This window comes from Mytilus californianus, unplaced genomic scaffold (genome assembly GCF_021869535.1).
Source record: "Mytilus californianus isolate M0D057914Y unplaced genomic scaffold, xbMytCali1.0.p SCAF_3, whole genome shotgun sequence".
Classification (NCBI taxonomy): domain Eukaryota; kingdom Metazoa; phylum Mollusca; class Bivalvia; order Mytilida; family Mytilidae; genus Mytilus; species Mytilus californianus.
Window position 1 is genome coordinate 106,060,254 of NW_026262679.1, and position 21,137 is coordinate 106,081,390.

General features: G+C 30.6%; 1 long non-coding RNA gene across 2 annotated transcripts in view; it reads left to right on the forward strand.

Annotated features, from left to right (window-relative positions):
- Nucleotides 1–592: 592 nt before the first annotated feature.
- LOC127735698 (uncharacterized) overlaps nucleotides 593–21,137 on the forward strand; it is a 35,721-nt gene continuing 15,176 nt past the window's right edge. The window contains exons 1-2 of one of the 2 annotated variants that reach the window (XR_007998564.1): nucleotides 593–650; nucleotides 11,021–11,141. This is a non-coding gene — a long non-coding RNA (uncharacterized LOC127735698). Of the gene's footprint in view, nucleotides 651–10,435; nucleotides 10,551–11,020; nucleotides 11,142–21,137 lie in introns of those variants that run through there. The other variant, XR_007998566.1, reaches the window with a different exon arrangement.

Below are 21,137 nucleotides of genomic sequence, written 5' to 3' on the forward strand. Positions count from 1 at the left end.
GTAAAATTTTTGCTTATTCCTTTTATACATATCAGTGAAGTAGGACTAGAAAAGTTGAGAAAAAGGGGGGGATTTCTTATAGTGGCAAGCAAAAAAAAAGACCTTTACATGTAATCCATATTTTATATCATAATATTCTAGAAATAAGCCAATGTCTTCTTTCGTAGTCACTTAATATTTAAAAAAAAAATGACAAAATGGGAGAGGGGCGTATAGTTTTGTCCCTCACTTTAATTGGTATGGTACCCTACACCCCTGAATTTATATATCCCCTCCACACCAAGATAAAAGCATAAATACGTACAAACAAATTGCAACTGATTTTATGCTTTTTATGGGCTCTGTAATTTGGGAAATAAAAATATTCTATTCTATTCACAGGCACTTGTCTCAGAAAAAAAATTTCCTATATACCTTAATATAACGTTATATTAAGGTATATAGGCGGAAAAATTCTGAGACAAGTGCCTGTGAGTGTGATTTTATTCGATTCTATTCTTTTAAACTGGAATCCGCTTGTATTACGCTACACTCAAACTATGAACAAAGTGTAGTAGTCAGCCGAGAACCAGCTTACTATTCTTTGTGAGTAGACCCACATATTGATCACGTGACATACATTTTTTTTTCATTTTACGTCCCTGGCAGAGGTTTGTACATGGAAATATTTTATCGTTAAAGTACTCTTGTAGTCAGTAACTTCGTTGACACATTATTTAATTTCAGCATTTTGGTACATAGTTAGCTTTTTATAAATATAATTCGTATGAACACTTTTCATATAAACAGGTTGGGAACAACCCCTCAATGTAATGACTATCCCTTTTATGAGGGGTACTTTTCAAGTGATAAAAAAATATTTTTTTGTAAAAACCACTTCTTAGTACAAAAGGGCATATATTTATATTGTTTGAAGAATATTTTCCCAAAGAACTATACATCTATCTGGTATTATATGGTTAAAACATGTCCAAGAATTTTGTAATATTCAATTCAATTCAATTCAAAATTTTATTGGAAAGAGCACAATAGAGGCGTGATCCAAGTACAGACAATAATATATATTCAACAATAACATCTACTATAAATGAAATAAAGATCAATGTAACAACAAGTCATAAGTCAATTCTAGATATGGTCTATGGATACCATATAAGGCCAACTAAAATTAATTAGTAGATTTTCATCCAAATTTTTGAAAAAAATGGGGCGGGTGGGAGGATTTTATTTTTATTTCCTCTGAAACCCTTTTGTGACGTGTTTTTCATATGCCAGTCTGATTAAAACCAGCCCCCACTATCAATTTGCCTTTGTAGATAGTGGGGGCTGGTTTCAATCAGACTGTTCATATGCAAGGGTAATATTAAGCTTATAACATGTATATATAAGGAATTCTACATAATTTTTCAAATTCTTAATAAAGATTTCAGATTGGCAACCACTGTTCTACATGTGATTGCGGCTTTAGAAACCAATTTTTAGTAAATAGCAAAAAGGTGGAGAAATGTTCTCTTTTAGACTACCTACATCAAATTTATTTTGCTTTCTAAGTAGTACTTTGTAGTGCCCATTACAAGTATTATGAGTACAGAGTGAAATAAAAACTCAAACCAGTGGCGGATCTAGAATTTTTCACAAGTGGGGGCCCACTGACTGCCTAAGAGGGGGCCCGCTCCAGTCATGCTTCAGTGAATCCCTATATAACCAACCAAATTTTTCCCCAAAAAGGGGGGGCCCAGGCCCCCCCCTAAATCCACCTCTGCAAACTGTGTTGCAAATACTATGGTTTATTCTTTGAAGGTTCATGTGGACCCTTTGGATAAAATGGCTGCATTTTCACCTCAAAATTTACTCTGAGTACAGATAACCCTGTGTATCTGGAAAAGTTTTAAGACATAGCATTACGTTAGCCGACTTTTTTGTACTCAATATATGGTCTTAGATCGCACAAGTTCGTGCTTGTGTCAATTTCTTTCTCTCCCAGTCATTTTTTTTTATTGCAGCAATGTGTTCCACGATTCTTATGCTTTGGATATCATTCACAGTCCAAATTTCCTGACACAAAGTCAATGTATAAATTAAAAAATCCACAGGTTTCTAATCACTGACCGCGATTTGCGTTCTTGGACACCGATTGTTACTCGTATATTTCATGCCCTTCTCGTAAGCAATCTCTTTTCTTGGAAGATAATGCTGTCATCATAGAGCAGCAGAATATAAACTTAATCATTTTGGTTAAATTACTCGAAGAAATACAAAAACCGAAATTTGCTACAGGAAGTTATGAATGAAACGAAATTTTTGGTGGTTTCCGGTAACGGAAATGAACAAAATCCGGAAATCGTAAGGGGATGAAAATCTATCAATTAATTTTAATTGGCCTAACATTCAGAATTCTTCATGATACCATACACATATACATCATGATTATTCTAAGTTTTCATAATTTTACTTAAAAACACAGTCATCTATATATATGATATATGTGTATATGCACAAGCGGCTATAAAGGATTATTATCCGATGAAACAGTATGCATATGGTGGTCTCTCAAATCAAGAGCTTCTTCAATATACATACAAATTGGTTTTAGTTCTTGTCAGAATTGGGATTTAAAATTTTGATAAAATTTTCATTCGAATTATTTGAATTTATTTCATTGATTTTATATTTAGATCTAATTTTGTTATATTGAGAACATTCAATCAAGAAATGTATCTCATTTTCAATTTGTCCTGTGCAAAATTTACAAAACCTCTCATTAGAGCGTATTATTGGTCTTGCATACCTACCAGTTTCTATTGCTAATGAGTGTGCACTTATTCTTAATTTGGGGACTTTTTTTCTGAGATATTTAGGAACATTATAGTTTAAATATTCTTGTTGTTTAAATTTAGTATAAATTTTACTAACAAATAAAAGTTTGCCACAGTTTCCATCTTTTATTTTAGATAGTTCAAATATAATTTTATTTTTGTAGAAATCTTCTAGTTTCTGTTTGAAATTAATATTACAATGCTTGTTTAAGGATATATTCCAATATATTTTGATAATTCAGATAATTTATTAGACCATGAATTTTCTCTACTTGTTAGAGTTTTGTCCACTTCAAAAGCAGCCTTGAGAATTTCATGTGGACCACCAGACTGTTCACCAATATCACTGAGACGCACATAGTATTTATACATAAGTTGATAACATTTTTAATGCTAATAAGTAATGTAGCCAATTCACACCGAAATGCTAGATTGGAAGACTTTCCATGAACCCTAAGTATGTTTTTAAATATGGAGTTATGTGTTTAAAATTAACTTTTGTCTAAAGCTTCAAAATTTGGTTTGGATTCTGATATCCATACTTCTGATCCATTAGTTAAAATAGGAATTATCATTGAGTTAAAAAGCTGGAGACAAGTTTTAACAGACAAGTTTTCACTGTATGGGAGTTTAGACCAATGCAAAATATGCTTTCTTAGCTTTATCTGAGAGGCTTGACACTGCCTGTATAAATTTTCCAGAGCTATGAAAATCAACTAATTTTATAATAATCAACGATTTCGATTGCATTAGAACTGTAATAAAAGTAGAAATTTTCTTGAATTACTTTATTTTGAGAAAATTATAATTTTTGTTTTTTTTAAAGTTCACATCCAGTTTCCATTCAGCACTATATTTTTGCAAAGAATCAAGACAGTTCTGGAGACCAGTTGTAGATTTAGATATCAATAACAAATCATCAGCATACAATAAATGGTTCAATTTTTGATCATGTAAATTAACTGCACTTGTCTAGTTGATTTGGTATCAAAGTATTTTCCTATGTCATCGACAAATATATTAAATAAAGTAGGACTTAAACTGTCTCCTTGTTTGACTCCTTGATTAGCAAGAAAAGGCTTAGTAAACATATTCTGATATTTACATGAATATAACGTATTAGAGTACATGTCATGCAGTATGTTATAAAATTTGCCTCGGATTCCTTTGTCTTTACTTGTAATTTTAAGAATAGAGCTGATCTCCAGACACTGTCAAAAGCCTTTTTAAAATTAGAAATACAAAACACACATATAGTTTCTTTTTGCATTTAAACAAATATTTGTTTATTATTGTTTTTAAAATAAAGACATGATCTACAGTTCTGTAATTTTTTCTAAAACCACCTTGATTTGAACATAATAAATTATTTGTTTCAAGAAAATCACTTAAGTCTTTTTTGTAATGTGGAGGTAAATACTTTATCAAGACAGCTTGTTATGCTTATACCTCTATAATTCCCACAATCAGATGAGTCACCAGATTTATAAATTGATGTCAATAGAGAAATGTTCCAAATTTGGGATATTTTTCTGAATTAAGTATGACTTATTAAAAAGTTTTGTCAGAAGTAAAACTAAAGTGTTTGACCCTACCTTTAGAAACTCATTAATTATCAGATTAGGACCTCCAGATTTTCCCTTTTTTAACTTCTTAATGCACTGTCTTTGATTTCTTTACATGTAATAGGGACATTAAGGAATGTATTAGTACAGTTATGGTCTTTGTTCTCTATATTTTGATTAGTATCAGTTTTATCATTTTCACTTGAAGCATTTAGTAAATTTTTATAATGAATCTCCCATTCTTTGGCAGAAATAGCAGGTTCACAGTTATTGTTCTTTTTTTTTGAAATTATTAATGCTACCCCAAAATTCTTTTGTGTTCTTTGGATTTATATTATCATTTATTTGTTTTATCAAGGATTGAAAAAAACCTTTTCTAGTTTATTTTTAAGTTTATTGTACAGTATGATGGATTTTTTAAAATTTGCTTTGAAAGAAACTGATTTTTTTGTGGCTTCTAAATACATTTCATTAGTTTTGGTCAATAAGAAGTCAGTATCATTAAAACTATTATTGTCAATTAGTTTGTTTAAAGATAGAATGTCTTCTACACGATTTTCTTCTAATAAAGGGTCAATATAAATGTCCTTGCCCTGATCAGTCCAATTAAAAGTACCAGGAAGGGACCATAGTTCTTCCTTCTTTATTTCTTTAGGGTGTTTAAAATTAAAAATATTCAATGCTATTAAACAATGATCTGATAGATCAGTAGGTGGTTTTACCATAAAGTTATTGATGGTATAAAATAAATTCTATGATGTCAGCATATAATCTACTGTGCTCTTACCATTACTATTACAAAATGTAAAGTAGCCAAGTGAGTCACCAAGAAATCTTCCGTTCACAATTCTCACTTGAGAGGACTTACAAATATCAACTAGTAGATTCCCATGTAAATTGCTTTTTTGATCTAATTGATTTCTCTCTAAGGGTAAATCAGGTGTATAATCTTCAGGTACTGGACAGTCTGTAAAATTGTCATTAACACCATCATTTTGAATAAAGTCATTTAACCCCACCTGTGCGTGCATTAAAATCACCGCTTATAATCACCTCACCTTAAGATAGAAAAAAAGGAAATATCATTTTCCATTTTTGTGAATGTCAATTCAGAAAATCCTTATTATTATATGGTTTGATGTAAGTAAAACATAAAAATATGTCTTTCTCTAAATTGAGGAAAGTTCCATCTATTTTTAGCTATATTGAGAAGTTGTTCTGTTTTATTTCAGAAATTACATAGTTTCAGCAAAAAAAAACTATATCATATTTACAAACATTTTCAATAAACAAATCATCCTGAAATTTATCTTCATTCAAACCATGGATATTCCAATAGGCAATATTCATATAGTAAGTCAAAAATCTATTTACAAAGGACACGGGGAAAGGGAAATAACTCCATTATTATTACTTTACAGATCTTTTTTGTTAATATATGCAGGGACATATAAGTCATTGATATATATGTGTAATGTGTATATTTTCTATTTCATTTAGTTATCAAAATAATATATAAATATATAAGTTTCTTTTACTTTAACTTAAAACACAATAATGAGTTTCAAACATGGGACAAGGGAAGTAAATCTAAATTTTTCTGTTTCATGAGATGTGTGCTAATTTTATGTATCATAAAACATTGATAGCAATATGTATGTAATAGTGCCTAGACTACAGTATACTTTTAAAGAGTGTATAATACAATATACATGTAATTAATGACATTTGCAAGCAACATAAATAAAAAATTAAAACATACTATTGTGATTTTTGTACAAAAATAAAAATAACTATAATAAATGCTTATTATTCTAATTGGCCTTAATTAAAGTATATGGCTAAATGTACTGTACTGTATAGCTTTTCAGTTAAATCTATAGCTGAATTATTGTGCAAGTTCAATATTAGTCTACTCACTGAGTCTACTGAGAAGTAGGTTCATTTCACTTTTTGTTAGCGATATGATATTGTTGACTACCGGTATAATAGTTATAGGGGTTTTGGTTTTCATTGTACATGTAGTTTTGCCTGTAAGACTGATTTTCATTGTTTTGTCAACCATGGTAGTGGTTTATGTTTTAAGTTTCCGTTTTGTGTTTTACTTGTAGAAATAGAAGTTTTGTACTCATTACAAGGTTTAAGTCTAAATACTGGGTTCAAATGTGTTTTTTAAGATTCTGACGAGGCATTTTTTGACTGATTGATTAAAATAAATGCCATCCTCTTGAAAAATGGACGTGTTAATACCACTTATGTCACTGTTCAAAATGAATTTAACATCTGATTGATTTTCGCAATATTTCTTTATTTCTTCATTGAATTCTTTTGCTTTTTTGTTGAAATGGGGCTGTTTCACACGATCAAATGTTGGTAAAACATGTATGTGGGAACGAGTATGACTGTTTTTTGTGTTTTCTATAAGGTTTTTCATTTCATTTACACATACAGTAGTTGTTTAAATACTCAAGTCATTGCTTCCCACACCTAATACAATATGTCTGGTGTCTTTGTTGGTTGTTTAAAGAATAGTCTCCCCTGCACCTTTTATATTCTTCATTCCTGGTCCAAGAACCTTGATTTTGGATTGTATGTTTCTGTACAGTTTTGAGGACAATAGACTTTCCATGAGAGTCAATAATTATTTCTAGATCTTGAGCATACCTGTATGTTTTTTCTTTAGGAATACTGTTAAAATTATCATCATCTTTCTTTACCTTTTGTTCATCTCTGATTTTTTCATGAACTGTTATCATCATCTTTCTTTACTTTTTGTTCATCTCTGATTTTTTTCACTTATATCTGTCATGTCATCATTTTGTGTTGTAAGACCTGTAAATCGGTTGTGTGTGCTTATGGTTGCCTTGTATTCAATTTCAGGTAAATGTTATTGATCTCATGAAGTTGTTTTTCAAGATCAGATAGTTTCGTGTTAAAAACTGATTTTGCTCCTCAAGAGCCTCGTTTTGTGTTCATAGTTTTGAGTTTGACGACTCAATCCAAATTTGTCAACACTTTCTTAAGTCAGAATTTTCCTTTAATGTGACAGTGTAAGTATAACTTCGTTTCTTTGTAAATTTATTTTTGTCAAAATTGACTTTTCAAAGTCTACAAGTTTCTTGTCAAGGACTGCTGAACTTACAAATTGTTTCTTCATCTGATTAAATGATAACACAAGAAGCTCTTTTTCTAATTTTTGTTGATTTTCTTTCAGGTCACCAAGATTTTGATTTAGTTCTGACATTTTGCTATTATAGTTATTGTTATCTGTAGGGTTGTCATCTTTTAAGCCTGCACAGGTGTTTGACACTTCACATAGTTTACTCTCTAATAGTTGCAATGATGCAAGAATATTTTCAGTAGATTGTTTATTTATCACAGTATCGTGTTCTTGGCGTTACAATTCTAAGGGTTGACATTTTCATAGGTTTTGTCTCACTTTGGTCTAATTGTGTTGTGAAGAAAGTGTATTCTGTGTTTGATGAATCAAGAAGACTATTGTGTTCACCAATTGATTAAAGATATTAAAACTCTGTTTTTGCCCATGATAATTAAATAATGTGTTCCTTGAACTGTTATGAGAAAGGTTGTTGGATATATATTAATTATATATAAATGAAATGTAAGTATATATATAGTTTGTTTGAGTCAGAATTTATTTCTGACACCTATGTTGCCCTCTTTAGTATTTTTTTTTTCTGTCCACTTGCATTAGTATAGTTGTCAAGAGCCCCAAATAGGGAATGGTAGCGAAAAGCAAAAGTTTTTATCCAAAGCAGAAACCGATCTTTTGATTCAACATAGAATGCTACCATACACGCAGCTGGCCTGTACAAATCGTGATAAAGTTTTTCAAAAGGTGCCTTGATAGCAATGCCTGTTGGAGGTTTTGGTTGATCAGGCAACTTATACTTAATAAATTCAGTGTCGGGCATCCAAAGATTGGATTGAGTAACACTCTCAATGGCAATTTTAGGTAGATCGTCAAATATTAAGATGTCATATTATTGTTAGTTTTTACAATGACTTGACAAGTTTTGGGTCAAAGAATGTAGATAATGGGCAGGATGGTGATAATTGGCTGTTGTGGTGGATGTTATCAATATAAGGAGTCTTTATATATTACTTGGAACCATTCCCTTAACTTTTGTCCTTCTATATTTAGGAATTGTTTATCATAGTTTGTCCGGAACCGGAAGTAATATTGATGGACTTGAATGTATATCTTCTTTATTATTAAAAATAAGTGGACCCCTTTTTTAGAAAAGTTGTTCCAAAAATAATGAATTTTTCCACTTTTAAGTTAAAAAAGCTAAGATTTTCTTTTTTCTTTTCTACAACAGCAAAATGACCCCTTGTCTGGGGGACAGTCCTTCATTTAAGGGATATCCCTCATTTGGAGGGTTGTTCCCAACCTGATAAATTATATTTATAAATCAAGGTAATTAGGTCACAAGGTGTACGTTAAGGATAAAGTGATAAAAGATAAAAGTGAACTCAATGAATGCACCAGTGACTTATTCATAAAAAGAGTCTGTGTATCTTCATACAAAGTGTCCTGTTACACACCCCTGTACTGTTTTTTACTAAGCTATGCTGGGGGCAAAGTTGTACAACTTATATTAAAACTTTTCCCTTTAGGGGAATGTTTTATTATCTGAACAAAATTCTGTTACATAATTTGGTGAAATACCTTTGTCAGGTTAAGTCTAGGTTAGTCTATGGAAAGGTATATACTATGAAATTTAGAGCGAGGGGCTTGCCCCAAGCTCTTAATTTCATAGTATATACCTTTCCATAGACTATCCAATTTAGCACATATTTACAACTGGAGTAATCTTTTAATTGGTCTATTGATAGTTTATTTTGGCTGACTACTTGTATCACAGGTGTTTGTAAAACGGAGCTCATTAACGAATTTTGTAAATCTACTCACCAGTATCATTGTAAAATATGTGATTTCAAAAGGCCCTTCACTCCAGAATGAAAAGATGGTAGCTGCTGGTGTAAGTATGTATACTGATATAAAGCGGTGTTTTACTATACATGTTCTTCTTAGGTAAGATGACAAAATGAATTGACCAAAATCAGGTAATAATGAAATTGCAGTGGAAGCTTTACATGTTTTGAAAACATTTTTTAATTTCACAGTAAAACTAAAGCTATAATAAATTTGAAACATATAGATAGTTTGTCCCCAAAGATATAGTCTAGCAGATAGGCATTAAAAAGCAACTACAAATAGATCAGAGATTATAGGTTTTGTGTGTTTTTTTTTATTAGTTCAAAGTAAAAACTAAAAGATTTATCAGAATATGTTTATATATATATATATATATATAGGTGGCACATTATCTTCAGACATAATCACAGTTTTTCAATTCATGACATCGTCCTGAACATGCAGGAAATATTTGCCACTGGACATTAAGCAACCAATAATCAATAAATCAATCAATTCATGACGAAGTAGATCACTTTCCTTAAGAAAGTTTAAAAAATTATTACCAAGTTGCTTTAATTTTCCTTCACAAGTTTTCATAGTACACACTTTTCTGTGTACAAAGTAATTGCATGGATGATACATTATCTAATTTTAAGATATCGTTGTACTCTAATCAAGGTATAAAGAACCATATGTATTACCCTTTATTTTAATGATAAAATTTGCAATTGTCAAAAACATTTTTTAGATCCAAAGATTTTAATAGCAGGATATTTAAAAATCAATGTGAAAACTAATTACAAACTATTTAATTTAATGTCTTTAATTTGGAACACAGCATTTTATTTCAAAATAGCCAGTGGCAATTTTTGTTTTAAATATCTTGATTACGATACAATGAAATCTTACCCTTGTGGTCATTCATGCGTAGTTACTTAGTACACAGGAAAAGTATGTACTATGAAAATTAGAAGGCAAATATAAGCAATTTGATTGGACAAGAAGTTGTAAGTATGTGCTAAATTATTTTTGTACACAGCCAGTTACTCAAGTGTGAAGTGAGTAGATGTGAGTGAACAGTTTTATTTCCTGTATGATCATGTGATCAAAAGGTTAGAAGTTGACTCCAAATTATAAGTTTGATCTTTAATTCCTTGAATAAAGACATGGATTATTTCCTTAGAATTTTGTTGGTACACTAAAGAGGTTTATGAGGAGTTTAAGGTATTAATTAGTTATAATTATTTGCTTCAATGCGATCTCTTTGGGATTTAAAAGCTTTTAATTCTAGAAAATTACTTTTATAGAATCAAAAAGATTTCACAAAATTTTCATGCATAATAAGGTTGGATGTGAAACAAAATGGTGACTATTACAGTTTCTTCACATTAGTTTATATATTAAACACTCTTCCAAATGTCCGTACATGTCTACAAATTACAAGTTTTGCAAAAGCAGAGACTGATTTAAGGGGGTGCCCTTCCCCTTATGGAGCTACATTTATGGGCCCCCCTTTTCAAAATCCTGGATCTGAAAACCTTATATTTATTAATATTTCTAGGGTCATTTGACTTAATGAAAATCCAAATGTATTGCAGCGAGTTTGACTTCTCTCATCAGCAAGTAGATTGTTCTAGTCGACCGGTATGTGATTATTTTTATGACCTGTTTTAATATTAAATGTTTCTTTTCAGTTTTTGGAGTACTATGAACTTACAGTCGTCTAACTTTGTATTCAAATGCATTTAGGATAGCCAGACATTCTTACAACTCCATTATATAGACTTTCAACAATGGTAGACACAGTGTATACAGGTATAATAGTTTAAAAAAAAACAAAAAAACTTTTACAAACCCTGTTTTTTTTTACCTTTTGGATACTTGTAGCTAAAAAAATTAATCAGATATAAATTATAACATATCTTTTCAACATAATAATATCTGTCTGTTTCTTTGCTTTAGTTATGAGCTGATATTCAGTATTTACAAATATTTGCCATGTATTATATAATTTATAGCCATCTACATCTACATCCATATGAACCGCAATAGGTCACGGAACAATAACCTTAATCTTACTTAATGATATTTACATGCAAAGAAATGTTTTATGGTTTAAGTTTTACAGAATAATATTAACATTATATATTGGATATGTTTTTATTCTTGTTGAGATAGATATATTAGAAATTGATTGAAATATGATATTGATTAAAGGAGAATTTTTTGTACTAAAGAAAACATAAACAATCCGGGTTACGTACACTTATCAATCCTTTAAATAAACTTATTCTAAAAGGTTACCTATTCAACAGTGTAAATAAATCTTTGAATATTGTTTTTATTGGTGTAAATATTGATTTTGTTATCAATGAATTAAAACCATACTAAATATTACACATGTGTACTTTCACGGTTCTACAATCTGTCAATACCTATAGTTTGGCATTGCACAAGGTCATGTTTTTCTCTGACTATTATTGACGTCTTTACCCTTAATCCATTGGATGTTGGATGTGAACTGATTGATATTTAAGCCTTAGATACATGATTTTTATGCCCATTTATGGGCATAATGTTTTTCGGTCTGTGGGTCTGTTCGTTTGTCCGTTCATTAGTCTGTTCGTTCGTTTGTCTGTCGGTTCGTTCATCTGTCGGTTATTCGTCTGTCGGTTCTTTCGTTCGTCTGTCTTTCCTGCTTCAGGTTAAAGTTTTTAGGTTAAAGTTTTTGGTCAAGGTAGTTTTTGATGAAGTTGAACTTGTTACTTTAGTACACATGTTCCCTATGATATGTTTTTTATTAGTTGTTATTGGCTTTGAACTAGCTGTCAGTAACTGCGAGTACTCGCAGATCTGTACTTTGTGCCTTTTTGCTTTTGGGATGTATAAGTACCCGTTTTTGTTAGATGTATTTCTATTTGTTACTGTAATAATCCATCTGATGGGTAAAGCCTTTTTCAACTGATTTTTATAGTTTGATGTTGTACTGTTACACCTCTGTCCCAGGTTAGGGGGAGTGTTGAACACTTACAAACATGCATGTTTAACCCCGACACATTTCATTCTTTATGTGCCTGTCACAAGTCAGGAGCCTGAAAGTTCAGTGGTTGTCCTTGGTTCATTTTTGTCATATTTGTTTTTATGTAAACTGTTTATAAATTAGGCTGTTAGTTTTCTCAATTGAATTGTTTCATATTTTTAGTGTCTTAGGGCCTTTTAAACCAGACCATATGATTTAGGTTTATCTCATTGTTGAAGGCCGTACAGTTGCCAGTATAATGACTTGACTCTACTTCATTTGAACTTTGGTGGACAGTAATGTCTCATCATACCACATCTCCTTATTTTTATATGAATGTCTTAGATTAAATAAACATTTTATAAAGAAGTCTATAAATAAAATAAAGTTTTAAGTTTCCATCCTTTCAAATATTTTATACTTATCTGATATTTTAGAGGAACCGAACAACTGAACAGAGCAGAACAGTATTCAATGACCTTGAAGAGCAAGCAATGTGTACAGTGAAACAGCTATCTTTGTAGTTACCAAAGGGTTACGGCAAAAACCTCATCTATAATTATATCTGGTGAGTATTTTTTTGTTGGTTAAAAATTATGCAATAGGGTACTATAATTTTTTTTCTTGGAGTATTTACCTATTAGGTACTTGGGACAGGACAATTTACTTTTAACACTCCCCCTTTTTTCCAGAATCTCTTATTTTTTTGTTTTCTATTAATTTCAATTATTTTTGCGTTTTTCTGTTGTATGAACATAAATATACTAAAAATAATTTGTAGTTGCTATTTTCTGTCAATTTCAAGTTTACTATCCACAGCGGTCACTGATATATATTATATAGAGGGAAGGTATCTCACCTCATACCTCATCACCTATTTTCCTACTTGAATTCTTTGAGAGATCCCTAATCTAATTCATAAAATATTAAATTTCCTTCAGGTCAGTGGGCATGACTCTTTTCTGTTATCATTCCTCATATATTTTCATGTATATTGTTGTATATATATTTATTTTTTATATAGGTTTCTTCAAAGAATTGATGGTAAGGTAGCTACGGAACTGTAGCTCTTAGGTCTTTATAATATATCATAAGGACCTAATTAAGAGCTATGGTTCCACACCTAATAGTAAGATTGGTGGATTTATTTCATTTTATATATTTTCATGTATATTGTTGTATATATATTTATTTTTTATATAGGTTTCTTCAAAGAATTGATGGTAAGGTAGCTGTGGAACCGTAGCTCTTAGGTCTTTATAATATATCATAAGGACCTAATTAAGAACTACAGTTCCGCACCTAATAGTAAGATTGGTTGATTTATTTCATTTTATATATTTTCATGTGTATATGGTTGTATATATATTTATTTTTAGCTCACCTGGCCCAAAGGGCCAAGTGAGCTTTTCTCATCACTTGGCGTCCGTCATCCGTCGTCCGTTGTCGTTAACTTTTACAAAAATCTTCTCCTCTGAAACTACTTGGCCAAATTTAACCAAACTTGGCCACAATCATCATTGGGGTATCTAGTTTAAAAAATGTGTCCGGTGACCCGGCCAACCAACCAAGATGGCCACCATGGCTAAAAATAGAACATAGGGGTAAAATGTAGATTTTGGCTTATATCTCTGAAACCAAAGCATTTAGAGCAAATCTGACATGGGGTAAAATTGTTTATCAGGTCAAGATCTATCTGCCCTGAAATTTTCAGATGAATCGGACAATCCTTTGTTGGGTTGATGCCCCTGAATTGGTAATTTAATGGAAATTTTGCCGTTTTTGGTTATTATCTTGAATATTATTATAGATAGAGATAAACTGTAAACAGCAATAATGTTCAGCAAAGTAAGATCTACAAATAAGTCAACTTGACCAAAATGGTCAGTTGACCCCTTAAGGAGTTATTGCCCTTTATAGTCAATTTTTAACCATTTTTCATAAATTTTTGTAATCTTTTACAAAAATCTTCTCCTCTGAAACTACTTGGCCAAATCAAACCAAACTTGGCCACAATCATCATTGGGGTATCTAGTTTAATAAATGTGTCCGATGACCCAGCCAACCAACCAAGATGGCCGCCATGGCTAAAAATAGAACATAGGGGTAAAATGTAGATTTTGGCTTATATCTCTGAAACCAAAGCATTTAGAGCAAATCTGATGGGGTAAAATTGTTTATCAGGTCAAGATCTATCTGCCCTGAAATTTTCAGATGAATCGGACAACGCGTTGTTAGGTTGCTGCCCTTGAATTGGTAATTTAAAGGAAATTTTGCCGTTTTTGTTTATTATCTTGAATATTATTATAGATAGAGATAAACTGTAAACAGCAATAATGTTCAGCAAAGTAAGATCTACAAATAAGTCAATTGACCAAAATGGTCAGTTGACCCCTTAAGGAGTTATTGCCCTTTATTGTCAATTTTTAACCATTTTTCGTAAATTTTTGTAATCTTTTACAAAAATCTTCTCCTCTGAAACTACTAAGACAAATTTAACCAAACTTGTCCACAATCATCATTAGGGTATCTAGTTAAAAAAATGTGTCCGATGACCCCGCCCGCGAACCAAGATGGCCGACATGGCTAAAAAATAGTACATAGGGTAAAATGCAGTTTTTGGCTCATATCTCTGAAACCAAAGCATTTAGAGCAAATCTGACGAGGATAAAATTGTTCATTAGGTCAAGATCTATCTTCCCTGAAATTTTCAGACCAATCAGGCAACACATTGTTGGGTTGCTGCCCCTGAATTGGTAATTTTAAGAAAATTTTGCAGCTTTTGGTTATTATCTTGAATATTATTATAGATAGAGATAAACTGTAAACAGCAATAATGTACAGCTAAGTAAGATCTACAAATAAGTCAACATGACGAAAATTGTCAATTGACCCCTTAAGGAGTTATTGCCCTTTAAATTAAATTTTTTACAATTTTCATAAATTTTGTAAATTTTTGTAAATTTTTACAAAATATTTTCCACTGTACCTACTGGGCCAAGTTCATTATAGATAGAGATAATTGTAAGCAGCAAGAATGTTCAGTAAAGGAAGATCTACAAACACATCACCATCACCAAAACACAATTTTGTCATGAATCCATCTATATCCTTTGTTTAATATGCACATAGACCAAGGTGAGCGACACAGGCTCTTTAGAGCCTCTAGTTTATATAGGTTTCTTCAAAGAATTGATGGTAAGGTAGCTGCGGAACCGTAGCTCTTAGGTCTTTATGATATATCATAAGGACCTAATTAAGAGCTATGGTTCCGCACCTAATAGTAAGATTGGTTGATTTATTTCATTTTATATATTTTCATGTGTATATGGTTGTATATATATTTATTTTTTATATAGGTTTCTTCAAAGAATTGATGGTAAGGTAGCTGCGGAACCGTAGCTCTTAGGTCTTTATAATATATCACAAGGACCTAATTAAGAGCTATGGTTCCCCACCTAATAGTAAGATTGGTTGATTTATTTTATTTTATATATTTTCATGTGTATATGATTGTATATATCTTTATTTTTTATATAGGTTTCTTCAAAGAATTGATGGTAAGGTATCTGCGGAACCGTAGCTCTTAGGTCTTTATAATATATCATAAGGACCTAATTAAGAGCTATGGTTCCGCACCATATAGTAAGATTGGTTGATTTATTTCATTTTATATATTTTCATGTATATTGTTGTATATATATTTATTTTTTATATAGATTTCTTCAAAGAATTGATGGTAAGGTAGCTGTGGAACCGTAGCTCTTAGGTCTTTATAATATATCATAAGGACCTAATTAAGAGCTATGGTTCTGCACCATATAGTAAGATTGGTTGATTTATTTCATTTTATATATTTTCATGTATATTGTTGTATATATATTTATTTTTTATATAGGTTTCTTCAAAGAATTGATGGTAAGGTAGCTGTGGAACTGTAGCTCTTAGGTCTTTACAATACATCGTAAGGACCTAATTAAGAGCTACGGTTCCGCACCTAATAGTAAGATTGGTTGATTATTTTCATTTTATATATTTTCATGGATATTGTTGTATATATATTTATTTTTTATATAGGTTTCTTCAAAGAATTGATGGTAAGGTAGCTGCAGAACCGTAGCTCTTAGGTCTTTATGATATATCATAAGGACCTAATTAAGAGCTATGGTTCCGCACCTAATAGTAAGATTGGTGGATTTATTTCATTTTATATATTTTCATGGATATTGTTGTATATATATTTATTTTTTATATAGGTTTCTTCAAAGAATTAATGGTAAGGTAGCTGTGGAACCGTAGCTCTTAAGTCTTTATAATATATCATAAGGACCTAATTAAGAGCTATGGTTCTGCACCATATAGTAAGATTGGTTGATTTATTTCATTTTATATATTTTTCATGTATATTGTTGTATATACATTTATTTTTTATATAGGTTTCTTCAAAGAATTGATGGTAACGTAGCTGTGGAACCGTAGCTCTTAGGTCTTTACAATATATCATAAGGACCTAATTAAGAGCTACGGTTCTGCACCTAATAGTAAGATTGGTTGATTATTTTCATTTTATATATTTTCATGGATATTGTTGTATTTATATTTATTTTTTATATAGGTTTCTTCAAAGAATTGATGGTAAGGTAGCTGCGGAACAGTAGCTCTTAGGTCTTTATAATATATCATAAGGACCTAATTAAGAGCTATGGTTCCACACCTAATAGTAAGATTGGTTGATTTATTTCATTTTATATATTTTCATGTGTATATGGTTGTAGGTATATTTATTTTTTAAATAGGTTTCTTCAAAGAATTGATGGTACGGTAACTGCGGAACGGTAGCTCTTAGGTCCTTATAATATATCATAAGGACCTAATTAAGAGCTATGGTTCCGCACCTAATTGTTAGATTGGTTGATTATTTTCATTTTTGTCGAGCCTTCGACTTTAGTCGAAAAAGCGAGACATAGCGATCCTACATTCCGTCGGCGTCGTCGGCGGCGTCCACAAATATTCACTCTGTGGTTAAAGTTTTTGAAATTTTAATAACTTTCTTAAACTATCCTGGATTTCTACCAAACTTGGATAGAAGCTTGTTTATGATCATAAGATAGTATCCAGTAGTAAATTTTGTAAAAATAAAATTCCATTTTTTCCGTATTTTACTTATAAATGGACTTAGTTTTTCTGCCGGGAAATATTACATTCACTCTGTGGTTAAAGTTTTTAAAATTTTAATAACTTTCTTAAACTATCCTGGATTTGTACCAAACTTGGACAGAAGCTTGTTTATGATCATAAGATAGTATCCAGAAGTAAATTTTGTAAAAAAATAAATCCATTTTTTCCTTATTTTACTTTTAAATGGACTTAGATTTTCTGTCAGGAAACAACACATTCACTCTGTGGTTAAAGTTTTTAAAATTTTAATAACTTTCTTAAACTATCCTGGATTTGTACCAGACTTGGACAGAAGCTTGTTTATGATCAAAAGCTAGTATCTAGAAGGACATTTTGTAAAAAAATAAATTCATTTTTTCCGTATTTTACTTTTAAATGGACTTAGATTTTCTGCCAGGAAACAACACATTCACTCTGTGGTTAAAGTTTTTAAAATTTTAATAACTTTCTTATACTATTTTGGATTTGTACCAAACTTGGACAGAAGCTTGTTTATGATCAAATGGTAGTATCCAGAAGGAAATTTTGTTTTCTTCCAGTTAACATTACATTCAGTCTGCAGTTAAAGTTTTTAAACATTTATTAGATTCATAAACTATCCTGGATTTTTACCGAACTTGGACAGAAGCTTCTTACAATCAAAAGACAGTATCAAGAGGAATATTTTTATTGATTTACTCCCTGATTTTTGTTGAGCCTGCGATTAACAGAAAAAGTAGGCGAGACACTGGGTTCCGCGGAACCCTTACGAATTTTATATATTTTCATGGATATTGTTGTATATATATTTATTTTTTATATAGGTTTCTTCAAAGAATTAATGGTAAGGTAGCTGTTGAACCGTAGCTCTTAAGTCTTTATAATATATCATAAAGACCTAATTAAGAGCTATGGTTCCGCACCTAATAGTAAGATTGGTTGATTTATTTCATTTTATATATTTTCATGTGTATATGGTTGTATATATATTTATTTTTTATATAGGTTTCTTCAAAGAATTGATGGTAAGGTAGCTGCTGAACCATAGCTCTTAGGTCTTTATAATATATCATAAGGACCTAATTAAGAGCTAAGGTTCCGCACCTAATAGTAAGATTGGTTGATTTATTTCATTTTATATATTTTCATGTATATTGTTGTATATATATTTATTTTTTATATAGATTTCTTCAAAGAATTGATGGTAATGTAGCTGTCGAACCGTAGCTCTTAAGTCTTTATAATATATCATAAGGACCTAATTAAGAGCTATGGTTCCGCACCTAATAGTAAGATTGGTGGATTTATTTCATTTTATATATTTTCATGGATATTGTTGTATATATATTTATTTTTTATATAGGTTTCTTCAAAGAATTAATGGTAAGGTAGCTGTGGAACCGTAGCTCTTAGGTCTTTATAATATATCATAAGGACCTAATTAAGAGCTATGGATCGACACCTTATAGTAAGATTGGTGGATTTATATCATTTTATATATTTTCATGTATATTGTATATATATTTATTTTTTATATAGGTTTCTTCAAAGAATTGATGGTAAGGTAGCTGTGGAACAGTAGCTCTTAGGTCTTTACAATATATCATAAGGACCTAATTAAGAGCTACGGTTCCGCACCTAATAGTAAGATTGGTTGATTATTTTCATTTTATATATTTTCATGGATATTGTTGTATATATATTTATTTTTTATATAGGTTTCTTCAAAGAATTGATGGTAAGGTAGCTGTGGAACTGTAGCTGTAAGTCTTTATAATATATCATAAGGACCTAATTAAGAGCTACGGTTCCCCACCTAATAGTAAGATTGGTTGATTTATTTCATTTTATATATTTTCATGTGTATATGGTTGTATATATATTTATTTTTTATATAGGTTTCTTTAAAGAATTGATGGTAAGGTAGCTGCGGAACCGTAGCTCTTAGGTCTTTATAATATATCATAAAGACCTGATTAAGAGCTATGGTTCCGCACCTAATAGTAAGATTAGTTGATTTATTTCATTTTATATATTTTCATGTATATTGTTGTATATATATTTATTTTTTATATAGGTTTCTTCAAAGAATTGATGGTAAGGTAGCTGTGGAACCGTAGCTCTTAGGTCTTTGTTATATATCATAAGGACCTAATTAAGAGCTATGGTTCCACACCTAATAGTAAGATTTGTTGATTATTTTCATGTATATATATTTTCATGGATATTGTTGTATATATATTTTTTTTTTATATAGGTTTCTTCAAAGAATTGATGGTAAGATAACTGCAGAACCATAGCGCTTAGGTCTTTATAATATATCATAAGGACCTAATTAAGAGCTATGGATCGACACCTTATAGTAAGATTGGTTAATTTATTTCATTTTATATATTTTCATGTGTATATGGTTGTATATATATTTATTTTTTATATAGGTTTCTTCAAAGAATTGATGGTAAGGTAACTGCGGAACCGTAGCTCTTAGGTCTTTATAATATATCATAAGGACCTAATTAAGAGCTATGGTTCCGCACCTAATAGTAAGATTGGTTGATTTATTTCATTTTATATATTTTCATGTATATTGTTGTATTGATATTTATTTATAATATAGGTTTCTTCAAAGAATTGATGGTAAGGTAGCTGTGGAACCGTAGCTCTTAGGTCTTTATAATATATCATACCTAATTAAGAGCTAAGGTTCCGCACCTAATAGTAAGATTAGTTGATTTATTTCATTTTATATATTTTCATGTATATTGTTGTATATATATTTATTTTTTATATAGGTTTCTTCAAAGAATTGATGGTAAGGTAGCTGCAGAATCGTAGCTCTTAGGTCTTTATGATATATCATAAAGACCTAATTAAGAGCTATGGTTCCGCACCTAATAGTAAGATTGGTGGATTTATTTCATTTTATATATTTTCATGGATATTGTTGTCTATATATTTATTTTTACAGAGGATGACCTTGAGGTCATTCCGATGTATTGCTATCGCCTAAATTTCCATTATGCAAATTAGTTTTGGGATTTCAACCGATCTATAAAAATTATAGATCCGCAGTCATTACAAGGGAAAAAAGTGCATTTTTATACCTGCGATTCCGTTCTCCGTTCGTACGATGTTTCATCAAAAAATTGAATCATTTCAGTTGTTGATTTAGTACTGAAAATTTGACTGAATTATCTCCTTATTAAATACGGTTTTATATGTTTAATAGGTGTTTAAGAAAGAGGTCAGGTGCTCATGTTCATTCATAAAATTATCGTTCATTCATGAATTTATCGTAAAATCAAAATCACTACACAGGTCACACAGGTTGTATACGTAGTGTCAAAAGATTACTTGTATAGTATCTAAAAATAGACAAACTTAACTGACTCCCCTTACTGTAGTGTGTGATAACATTTTGTGAGGGAATTCGATGTTTGCTATACCACTGTTCATTTCAACGCACTTTATGACGATACCACTTTATCAATATGAATGAAATTTTTTGCAGTGTTTTAAGAAATAATTTTACTTTAAAATCGCGTATCATTTGTGAACTATTAAATGTTTTACAAGGACGAATTTTCTGTATAAAGTCAATAATTGTGTGAACTTTTGAAGCCCAAACTTTTTAT